Here is an 11271-nt window from a genome sequence, read left to right as displayed (position 1 = left end):
ATCAATTTTCACAAAGGCTCAAAAGGAACTTAACAAACATCAGCTTTCATGTATGAGTTCATGGAGTCTCTTATGTGTGTACTGGATGTAGTAGATAAGTGCTCAAAAATTCTTTTGGCCACAAAGCTATGATTTGTGTCAGAAGATATACTGTTCTCCTGTTCATTCTGAGCTCTTCGAACTCTTGTCACTGGAGCCAACAAGTGATCAAAAATAATCCAGAAGCTGAGTTTCCAGTGAATTATCCCACAGGGTATACATTTGTCCAACAATTTACCTTGTTTATGTTTTATTACCAATCCTTTGCTTTATAAAATTTTTATTTTCCTTTATCTGTTTTTAAAGAATATTAAGCCAAATGCCAAGATATCTGGGGTCCCATCTCAATCTCCCTCTAATTTGATCCACAACTTTAGCAGTCATTGTATGCTCAAAGCCTTACTCTCCTTGACGAACAATGTGGACAGTCATGCCATCTTCCTAGTCTCAGGTACGCAACCCTTGAGAAAAGTTGAGTGTTATGAAAAGTGTTACTACTACCCTGATCTAGTAAAGAAAAGTAAAAAACAATACCATTTATATATGAAGACCTACCTCATTGCAGGTCAATTGCAAAAGACTTTCATTATTAAGAGGGAAGGCTGATTTGTAGAGAGAGAGAGAGAGACCCTACACGCTTGCAAGCACGTGGTTACCACGCTCCATATACACTTGGGTAGCGGAAGGAATGTGTTGACCACGCATCAGAAAGCCTGAGCTCTGGGCTGCGCCTTCCCCTGACTAATAGAAGCTTCCGTTCTCACACGAGCCACGGAGGTGACGGTGTGATGGACAGGCAGCTTGGCTTGCGTGCTGCCCTCCGTGCCCAGTGCCTTGTGTTGTTCAGATGTCGGCTGGCTGGTACTCGTGCATTCTCACCTGGAGTTCGATCTCTAACACTATGCTTTTTACGGGCTGGTCCCTCTAACGGCAGACCGCAGCGGACTTGTCCCTCTCTTCGCCACCATCCTTCTGGGCCTTTCAGAGGAAAAGCCTCTTTTGGACCACCTCCTACCTTTATACGTGTGAGGACCTGTGTAGAAAAAGTGCAAATGACATAGAATTAATGCCATAATGGTGAGAGTAGGACTTTGTTTTATGGAGTTTTCAATAACTGATTTCTTGGAATGAGATCACCAGACTGCTCTTCGAGGTTCCTCTGTGGGCCTGAAACTTCCCTCTTTGGGGGTAGCAGCCAAAGACATTGACCTTTTTTTGATTCCCTAAGGCTTTTTTTTTGGGGGTGGGGTGGGTTCCTTATAGGGTATCGTATCTCCAGTCCTTGTCATCATGTCTAACTAACTGGTTATATCTGTGCTTGATTTCTTGGTGGATCTTCCGGTCCCTTTAAATGCTGCCCAGAAATGCAAATGACACAATCCAACCTCAAAAAACGCTCTGGCTCAGAGTGGCCCTACGTACAACAGAACGGAACGTAGCCCTGCGCCATCCTCACCACTAGAGCCAGGGTGGCCTTGTGGATTACAAGTGTGACTGTCAACTACACGGTCCACAGTTCAAAACCACCAGCTTTTTCAGGGGGGAGACAAGGCTTTCTACTCCTGTGAGAAACCTACAGGGGAAGTTCCACCATGCTGCATAGGGTCATTCTGAATCCGAATTGACCTGATGATCGTGGGTCTAGTTTTTCGGTTTTGTTGTTGTTTTTATTCTCTTTCTCTCTCTCTCTCTTTCTTTTTGTTTTACTTGGTAAAATAATCAAAAGATAACCAAGGGATACTCTCTGTACTTTGAGCTGATGGTATAGCCAAGTTCATCTGACACAGCAACCTTAGGTACAGCGGGATACAGGAAGTTCAATCCCTGGCCTGAAGAATGATTACAGACCATAGCCTCTGGGTTCTCACAAGTCTTTGTCAGACTAATAAGTCTGGCCATTTTAATGATCGGAGTTTTGTTGCCCATGTAGCTGCCAATCTACACTGGTAACATTTGTGATCTCTTTCAGAGTGGTCAGCAGGGGGCGCAGAGCACCATTTAGGTCTTGTCTTCCGGTCCTAAATGCTGAGGTTTTCTGGGTCTGATAGTCCACTGGGCTAATTGTTTCCACGTGTCACTGCTTTTTGTTGTTGCTGTTCTTTTTGTAGATGGAAGAGACCAATACTTCCACCGTACATTGCTGCTGGAAAACTTCCAAGACTCCAGCTAGTACTTACCCATGTAGCATGTAGCATACTGTCTTTGAGGCCCTTGTTTTGCCAATTCTTATCGGTGCAGCCTGCATCCACACCTCTAGATCCAGAGATCGATTCCCTCAATGCGCTTGGTTATGACTGAGAAGTTAGCTCACTGGGTTCCCTCTTTAATGTCCTGGAGATATTTATAGCAGTACAAGTAGGCATGCAGAAAGCTTTATAAACTACATATAATTCAGCAGCCTTCTTGTGCGGATGGGCGTTTTATGATATTGAAAACGTCCGAGTTAAGAGGGACACAAGAAGTCATCTAATTTACCTCTTCATAAAGAAGGGGTATATCTTCTATATATCATTTTATATAGATGGAACCATAGGTCTTGAAAAGGGAAATAATTCAAGTTCACATAAAAATGCAGAAATGGGACGGATCTCACTGTGATAATTCTCTTGACTTGTTAGGGGTCCAGTGATTCTGTTTATGCATACCAGGTTCAGGGAGTTTCCTAAGACCACATCATCAGTTATAGCTGGTGCCAAGGTTAAAGGTCAACTAAATGAACCGGACTTCACCTTAAACAAACCTGCTGCATATGAAAGGAACTGATACACTGATACACTCCTTTGGACGTGAAGCCATAAGGCCCTATTGAGAAAAGAAGAGGAGGACTGTTACCCCACGGTAGTTGATTTGAAAGTCATCGGACATCAGTTCAAATTTCTTGTTTTTGAGGCTGCCTTATAGGAAGTTTCAGAGTCCCTTATATTTGCTACTTTCATATTTTCTTTGCCTTTTTAGACATATCTGTAGACATAGTTCTGCTGTAGTGAATTAGTGTTACTGAATTGTGTGCCCTGTGTCTAACCCTGATTGTTTTATTAAACAAGATTCAGTCACTTGAGTTTCTAATATGCATAAGTGAACACCCCATGTGTTTTAGTCTAAAACTTTCCCCGTATGTTTAATATCCCCCTTATCACAATAGTATTTTAAATCCAGTATCACTGACTAGTGCAATGATACTATTATTAGAAATACCAAAGTCCCTGTGGAGGTTATTTATACTATCTCTAAAAGAATCTAGTAATGTTGCCACAGAAGTGGACAGGAGTCTATATAAATGGAATACATATTAATGAATATTGAGCTCACACATAACTGTAAATCCTAACCCGAGGACAGTCACTTTCTATCCTGCAGCTTTGCTCAATATTTGCTTTCATAAAGGGATCACAGAAGACATGGGTGCTACTGCAATGAGGTGAAGAAATCAGAAGATGCCTGGTGATCAGAAAGACTAGTACCTGAGGTCATAAAAGCTTATCTTAAAACAAGCAACCATCTACATGAGGTATCAGTAAAGTCCCCACAGAATGAGCGTGTCAGCCTGGGTCATCTAAGGACTGTAAAGAATAAAATCCAAGATCAATGGAAGGAATTGTATGAGAGCTTAAGTTCTGAGCAGCCAGTTTGTAGAAGGTGATTGAGGACAGTGAAGGTCCCAAACCCATCTGCAAACTTTTCATAAGGATTAATCCCCCATTGAATTCCCTCAGCTCATTAGTCAGAGATGAGAATAACATTGCCCTTAGACAGACTGCACCATGTAGTGAATTAATGCACATATCACCCAAAACCAAGTTCACTACCATCTAGTGTATTCCAACTTCTGAAAACCTTATAGGATGAAATAAAAATGCTTCCGTGGGTTTCTGAAACTGTAAATCTTTCCTGGAGTCAGGGAGTAGAAAGTCTCACCTTTCTCCTGCAGAGTAACAGCTGAGTTTGAACTGCTCACCTTGTGGTTAGCAGCCCCACTCAACACACTACACCTTCCAGACTCCTAATGGAGACAGTTAGGATAGATTTAAACGTTTTACCATTTGCTTTCCATTTTGATTCATTCCTTTTCAATTTGATTTAGTTTTAATTATGTTCTGCCTTCTTTCGGATTGAGGTATTTCTGTATTTTATTTTATTATCATTATTTTCTTTTTATGTATGTGTAACAGTAACGATTCATTGTTTCATAATGTTATATCAGGAGAAGTTGGGGTGGGGGGAGTGGGCAACTAATAATGAGTACGAAAATGTTCTATAATCCATTATAGTGATGAATGTACAACTATCTTTAAATAGATTCAAACAAAAAAATAGATTCAAACCACTGAATTGTACAGTATATGACTTATATGGCAAAATGGCTAAAGTGAAAGATGAACAATCATAATTTCTTGGAAAAACTATTAAAAATCCTCCTTCTTTTTCTAACTTCAAAATAAATAAATAGATACATAGATAGATAAATGTCCAAAATCCAGTTTTCTCTTTCTCAATCCCTTATGGTCAAAAAGCCATCCTTGTCTCAAATCCTACTGTACTTCGAGTTAGTGTTGCTAGTTAGTATATGTATTTGTTCATCCATCGAATGAATGTGTTTTTTTAGTCTATCGAGAGATAGAGGAATATTGAGCATAAGTAATCTGACTCGGCATTCTGCAGTGTTCTGTGAGCCTGGACCAGGGCAGATTCACGACGTCAGCAAGCGAGGCTTACCCTGCTTTGTGATGGGCCCAATCCGAGAGGAAGTAAGTCCTATCAGTGGAATCATTGGAATCATTTGTCCCTCTGAAGTGACATTCTTTATTCATTTTAACCAGACCTTATTATCAGGTCTTGAGAGTGAGCAGGGGAAATAAAATATCACAACATTATCATTAAAGCTAATACTCTAGTTCAGTTTTCTAAATCTATGCCCTACTCTTGGCCACCAGGTTTGTCTCTCCCAGCAGATTCTCCTCAGAATCTATATCTTGTTTTACATCCTTCAGTCCTTCAATATCTGCCCCCTTTATTAATTTTCTCCTATTTCCAAATTGCATTTTACCCTAACATGTAAGATAGTAACTTTTTTTTCAATCACCTATGAGACATAGGGTATTCTAGAATCAGAAAGAAAAAAATTAAGAAGATAAGATGCCAAGCCATGACAATTAACCTTGGCTTACCCATCTCTTCATACACTTTACCTGCCTTAATAATTTCCTAGGACTGTTCTAATAATTGTACCACAAACGGGTGACTTTAAAGTACAAAAATTTATTATCCTGTGGTTTTGAAAATGAAGAGTCCAAACTCTAGTTGGGGGCAAGGGGCAAGTTCCTTGTCTCCTTCCATTCTTGTTTACCGGGCTGATTTATGGCATTCCTTAATGGTTTATAGAGGTATATTCACATGACATCTGTCATTCTCTGTATGTTTTTGTCTCTCTTTGGGTGTTGTTTGTTTTTATTATGATACTTCTTAGAGGAGATTTGATTTGGGAACCACCTACTCTGTTATGATCTCATTGACAAAGCAAAAAGCTATTTTCAAATAGGGTCATATTCCCACAAATAGAAATGAATATTTCAATAGAACTTTTTTTAGGGTACTCAATTCAAATTATAATGATACCTCTTGGTCCCAGCTTTTTCCATCTTGAACTATTAAACTGTTTGTTATGGCAAAAATAGAAAACAGCCAATAAAATCCTGTATATTTAAGTGAAAAACAAATGTCAGCCTTGGAAGGACATGAATATTATCTCCTAGGAGATACTAGTAATAATCATAATAATCATAATAATAAGTGAAGCATAATTTCCTATTTTCCTAAGCATAAAAATGTATTACTTTTTAATTGAATATTTACCTTCACATTCTATGTTCCTGAGTAATGTGCTAGATTAGGCAAACTTTTTCCAATCCTTTCAGCCAAAGTTTCTCCCTGTGCACTGTACACCCTCATACTATTCTACCCTACAAATGAGAAAGTCAGACTTCCATTCTTAAAAAACAAAACAAAACTAGAATAGTCTGCTTTTTTGTTTTGTTTTGTTTTGTTTTATTCATCCAAGCCCAGGGCACCTCATCTAGACTAGGCCCTCTGATATATCCTTTCACATAACTTTTATCTACTCATAATGTTCACCACATTTATATTATCAGTTTATGGTCCATACTCTCTAGTTAGATACTGAGGATGACAGAATTGGGAACTATGCCTGATTTGCTCCTTAACACATATTTAGCATAGTATCTTGTAATTATTAAATGACTTTTTTACAGCTGTGGATATATAATCCTTTCCCCCCAGATCTTGATGGGCTTATGGTAGGATACACCAACCTCTAGAGAGTATATAGTCTATAGAGAGACTGTAAGAAGAGAACTTACTAGACGTGAATTAGTGGGGTGGATCAGTAAAAAATTAGCAAAGATGTTTTTCCTTGATGTAAATGTAGAAGAGTGTTCAGCATCATAGAGAGTGACAATGAATATAGAGAGAATCTTCCCATTAGAACAAACTCTATGAATTGAGTTACCACAACATTAGAGAACCGACATATTGAGGGACTAAGCAGGTGAGAGGGAGCCATTAAGGTTTATTCAAAAGCAGAGGGACAGGTATGCTGGAGCTAAAAAGGAGACAACTACTAATTCCAAGAAAAAAATCAGAGAATACTTTTGCTGATGATACCATAGGAGAAATCTCTGGGAGAAAGGCACTTTATAGCATAAAAACAGCACAGCTAAAAATGGGGAATATGAAAACTTACAGTGCATTAAGTAGGACCATGGTGATGAGATTTAATCCAACTAATTGTATGCCCTGGTTGAGTGGAAGCAATGAAAACTAAGCTTGGAGAACGCTATCAGAAGATTATTATCCCGATGGAGTACAGTACTTGTGGGATGTGCTCCTTTAAGCCCCATTACGTGAGGTTGATGGTATCACATTTGCAGACGAGAAACATTTGAGATGAGGTAACAATAATGAGGGAGAGCCACAGCCCCATACAGATGACCTGAAGTGTCGGCTGTGGCAGAAGGGACCCTGGGAACATGAAGCCTGACCTTAAGGAACAGTGGGATAGGGAGACATGGAGAAGAGATGAAAAACATGCGTATTGGGGAGAAAAATGTTTGAGATTTATACAAAAACAGTACTATATTTCTTTTTATAAATATAGCTTATTGAAAAGATATCTTCTGAACATTTACTATCTTCAAGCTATATTTTTAAAAATTGGATTATTTATTATAATTTTATTTGGAACTCTTATGGATATTATACTCATAATTCAATTAGATAAAGCATAATTGTACAATTACTACCACCATTATTTTTAAAGCATTTTCTTTTTTCTTGAACTGGCTCATATCAGCTCCCCTTTCTCTCCTCCCTCCCCCTGGAGCCCTATTTTATATTATAAATAGTTGTTATTATTATTATTTACCATATCTTACACCATCCACTGTATCCATTCCCCTACAATTCTGTTATTTGTTCCCCCTTCCCCTCTCACTTCCTGTACCCCCAGGGAATCATTACCATTTCTGATGGGTTTATCTGTCTTGGATTTCATGCATCAAATGATCTTCATTATACAAATAAATATTCCCAGGTCTAATAAGCTAAATGAGGTAGAACTGGGATCATAAAAGTAATGGGAGGAAATATTAAAGAACTTGAGGATAGTTATGGGTTTCATCAATCCTATACAGCACCCTGGATATATCTTCCCTCCCGTTGTGCCCTTCTGTGAGGTACTGTCCAATTATCTCACAGGTGGGTTTTGGGTCTCCACTTTGTCTACGGTTCTTCACATCATTGGTTTACTTGTTTTTGAACTTCTGATACTCATTCTCGTCAACACCTCATGATCACACAGGCTGGTGTGCTTCTTCCATGTGGGCTTTGTTGCTTCCCAGTTAGGTGGCCACTTGTTCAACTACAAGCCTTTAAGACCCCAGATACTATATCTTTGGATGAAACACACAGCTATCATATAGATATACATTGTATATAAATGATATACATGCATGATAATTATCATACATATACACCATAAAATATATGCATTGACTAATACACCTATATATATTTTTATATATACCTGTCTATATTTAGACCTATATATATGACTATTACTTTCTATTTCTTTCCCCTTTTTCTTTTCCTGCCCCACTATTATGCTTACCCATCATCACTACCAATTATTCCTCTCAGATACAATTCATTTGATCAAACACACCCTGAACGCTATAACCTTGATTTTATATCCCTTGCTAATCTGTTGTTCCTGTGATTATTTACTCCTCACCCCTCCCCACAGCTCCTCCTCTCCCGTGTCCCCCACCTCCCAACCTTTGGTCCCATTGCTGTCGCCTTGGGATTGCTTATCCTGCCTATATTAGAGAGCTGGGTACCAAAAGAGAAAACAAAGTCAACTAGTCTCCTTTTTATATCAAGAATTATACATTCTATTCATGCTTTATGGAAATAATAAATAATGTATACAAGATCGATATGTTATTAAATGTATTCAGGTGATATAAAAGAGATCAACACAGCCTGGCATGTCTCCTTTTAGGCAAGATGAACAGTGATAGGCCTGTAATAATTACCTCCCCATCATCACACCTACAACTTCTGTGTTTCCGTATTAAGCACCTGTGCCATCCATCCCGTTATAGCTCCCCATACATCATTTCTTGTTCTTTTTCTGACCCTGCTTGACTATTACAATTTATAATTTATAGCCTTGCCTTGCCCTTCCACTTTAAAACCTGGTCAGTGTCTGACATTAATTAATTTTCCTCCACAGAACTTTATCTAGCTCTTCAAAGACTGATTGACTGATTGGTTAAACCAACGTGAGTGAATGCCTATAGCATATTAGTTATTGAGAAAAGATAAACGTCCTTTTCCTCAAGTGTCTTTCTGTAGAGCGTGGAGGTCAGCAAGTAAACATAATTATGCTATCGGGCTCTTGGCAATGGACTTAGCTTGCAAAGTTTCCCCAGGACAGCGAAGTTCAGGAGAGTGTTTCCTCCTTTAGGGGAGGGGAGTGGAATTTCTACATTTGAGAAGTGACCTTTGAGTTGAACCTTGAAGACCAAGTAAGACTTTTCCAGAGGCAAAAGCAATTATCCAAGGTGCTCCGGGAAGGGACAGGTATAAATCCACACACTAAGGTGGAAGTTGTGTATCTCGTTCTTGGAGGTCTGATGTGTCCACTTTGGCTGAAGGGACAAAGGTTGAGGGGAAAAAAGTGTTGTCTCTGTGATAAGGCCTCAACGCTATCTTTGTGTGTGTGTGTGTGTGTATATATATATATATATATATATATATATATATATATTCATTTATTAACTGTGGAACATATTTCCCCACTCTGTAAAGCAGTCCCCTGAAGAGATCAAGTGTCTACTTACCGATTTTTTCATCAAATTCTTCCTGTGTATATTGCAGGGGGGAAATGTATTTATATGAACGACACAATCAATTAGGATTTAGAGTAGACTTTTTAAAATCAGTGTCTAAGTTTTACCATAAGTAACATGATAATGTAGGTGACACTTTTATCACATAACTCTCCCCAAACAGCATGCTTTGATTTTTCATATTTTAGGGTCAGTATACTTAATAAAATAGCCAATTTACTCTGAAGTTAAATATTTTGAATTTTTGATACGGTAGCATTTTTTTCACTTTGTGCTTTTTGAGTATGCCCAGGGAAGAATGACATCAATAATCATCATCACATTAGCTACTAGGTAGTGAGGTCCAAGCTGTATACTGGATTTTTCAAGAGGAAACATTAAAATCTTCTCTGTAGTAGATGTCACTAGTTCCATTTTTAAATGATAAAGAACTGAGACTCAAGAGACTTGGGGATTTATCCTTGCTGAGCTATGGTTTAGAACCATTTGTCTGACTCTTTCCACTATGGCATTATTATCTTTATTAGACATGTTTCACTGGGGTTCTAATAAATATAAGCTCAATGTGAGATTTGATTTCAAGGCATTATTCTCAGCCAGTTGCCTGGCATTCATTCGGGATTCCATCCTCACATGGCCCTGGTTCTATGGCAGGTAATATTACCTCTTGAACAGCATTTAATGTTTGTTCTTGTTTAGGTAATACTACATTAGCTTTCACTGGAGTAAATCAAGGTTGGTTTAAATAACACGATGAAATAATCCTGGAGCTAAAATTCAAACACATTTGATTCCAAGGATCTAAAACACATTACACATTCCCAGAAGTTGGGCGGTCCGTGGGGAATGAGCACAGAACTGCTTTCATTGTTGGACTAAGAACATATTTGTCTTCACACACTGTACTTAGAATCAGGACGTGTTCACCTTTAAGAGTAATTATTAAACTCAATTAGGGGATTTCAGCAAATGGTACTGATTTCAGTGGAGTGCTAACATTTTATGAAGTAAATGTACCCCATTGTTTCTTTCTGTATGAACTTAGAGAAAAACAAACAAATAAACACCCCCCCCAAAAAAAACCCCAGGAATACAATTTAATTATTCATCCAAGCCTCAAATCCCAAACGCTGTACCATCAACTCAATTCTGCTTCATAGCAAGCCTACAGGACAGGGTAGAACTACCCCTATCGATTTCCTGCATGATAACTCTTTGCAAAGTGGAAATTCTCTTGCAGTGTGGCTGGTGGTTTTGAACTGCAGACCTCTGGTTATTAGCACCCCAACCAGTAAGCCTTCACCACCAGTGTTACTTCTTTAATTTTTTTATAGCATACATTATCTTCTCTTTTAGATTAATCACAATTCTGCATGCTTTTATATTTTATGTCTTTAGCTTTCAAATTCCATTTACATTTTATTGCATCTTCCCAATCTTATTTCAACACTAGTGGGCACCTGTCCCAAGCTGTGGAATGGTCCATTGCTTCATATGTATGTGAAAGTTAGACACTGAGTAAGGATGATTGAAGGAGAATCAATGCATTTGAATTGTGGTTTGGACAAGAATATTGAAAGTACCATGGACTGCTAAAAGGACAAACCAATCTGCCTTGGGAGAATTATGGCCAGAGTACTCCTTAGAGGCAAGGATGGCAAGACTTCATTGTCTTACATAATTTGACGTGCTGTCAGGAGAGACCATTCCCTGGAGAAGGATATCATGCTTGGTAAAGTAGAGGGGTGAGTGGAGAAAAGAAGATTAAGGCCCTTGTGAAGATGGGTTGACACAGTGGCTGCAA

This window comes from Echinops telfairi, unplaced genomic scaffold (assembly GCF_000313985.2).
Source record: "Echinops telfairi isolate 266 unplaced genomic scaffold, ASM31398v2 ScPeMD7_9;HRSCAF=40, whole genome shotgun sequence".
Taxonomy (NCBI): domain Eukaryota; kingdom Metazoa; phylum Chordata; class Mammalia; order Afrosoricida; family Tenrecidae; genus Echinops; species Echinops telfairi.
Note: the sequence above shows the minus strand (reverse complement) of the source record.